Source organism: Octopus bimaculoides, chromosome 3 (assembly GCF_001194135.2).
Source record: "Octopus bimaculoides isolate UCB-OBI-ISO-001 chromosome 3, ASM119413v2, whole genome shotgun sequence".
NCBI classification, from domain to species: Eukaryota; Metazoa; Mollusca; class Cephalopoda; order Octopoda; family Octopodidae; genus Octopus; species Octopus bimaculoides.
This window is the reverse complement of record NC_068983.1, coordinates 42,302,559-42,303,541: the sequence shown is the minus strand read 5'-3', so window position 1 is coordinate 42,303,541 and position 983 is coordinate 42,302,559. Positions and strand designations below refer to the sequence as shown.

The following is a 983-nucleotide window of genomic DNA, read 5'->3' as shown; positions in this document are numbered from 1 at the left end:
ATATATATATATATATATACACAGATTCTTACAAAATCATACGCACACATACGTGTATGTCTATCTATCTATCTACCATTGTGTATGTATATACACTAAACCCATGACGATTATTTACAATAATTGATTCTATTAAACAGAGACGGCATTTTTTTCTTTCTCTTCAGACATCAAACTTCCTGGAGCGGCCAGTACAGACGAACATTGTTTACTGACTTAAAAAAACAAACCCAAAGAACTTATGAATTACGATACTAAACAGATTAATTAATATATCTCTAAGATAGGATTGGTCAAAGAATTCTTTATATATTGAATGTAAACACTATTTTCTCATATTGGCACGAATCCATCCATTTTACAGAGAACTGAAAATCGATGAAATCGACACCGAAAATTCAATTATCCTTATTTGAACGATCATTCAAGGGGAACCAGATAATATTGACCTTTGAAGGATCGTGCTTGGATGATAGATAGTGAGAAAATAAAGAAGGTACAAGTATAAGAAATTAACACTAAACAGAATTCGATCCCAGATTTTTTGATGTGGGTTCTGATGTATGTACTTCATATATTTTTATGTATACTGTTGGTTGGTTTTATTCATTGGATTGCAACCATTTTGGAGTATTGCTTTGAAAAGTAAATTGATCATATCGACCCGAGTACCTATATTTTTTTTTAAAGTTTAGTAGTTATTCTTTTGTGTCAGATTTTTGCTTGTTGCCAAACTGCTTAGTTAAGTGGACATAAACTAAAAAACACCGGTTTTCAAGCAGTAGGAAACTTTCTCAAAGATGCATAAACACATGTCTACACACACACACACAAACACACACACACAGAAACAAACACACAAACACAAACACACGCACACAGACACACAAACAAACACACACACACATACACAAATACAAACACAAACACACATGCGCTCACGCACACACACACACACACACACACACACACACACACACACA

The 983-nt window shown here is 33.5% G+C and overlaps 1 long non-coding RNA gene across 1 annotated transcript in view; it reads left to right on the top strand.

Moving 5' to 3' along the window:
- LOC128247405 (uncharacterized) overlaps window positions 1–606 on the top strand; it is a 38,337-nt gene extending 37,731 nt beyond the window's left edge. Inside the window, exon 3 of the long non-coding RNA XR_008263784.1 lies at window positions 168–606. This is a non-coding gene — a long non-coding RNA (uncharacterized LOC128247405). The remainder of the gene's footprint in view (window positions 1–167) is intronic.
- The last annotated feature ends 377 nt before the right edge of the window (window positions 607–983 follow it).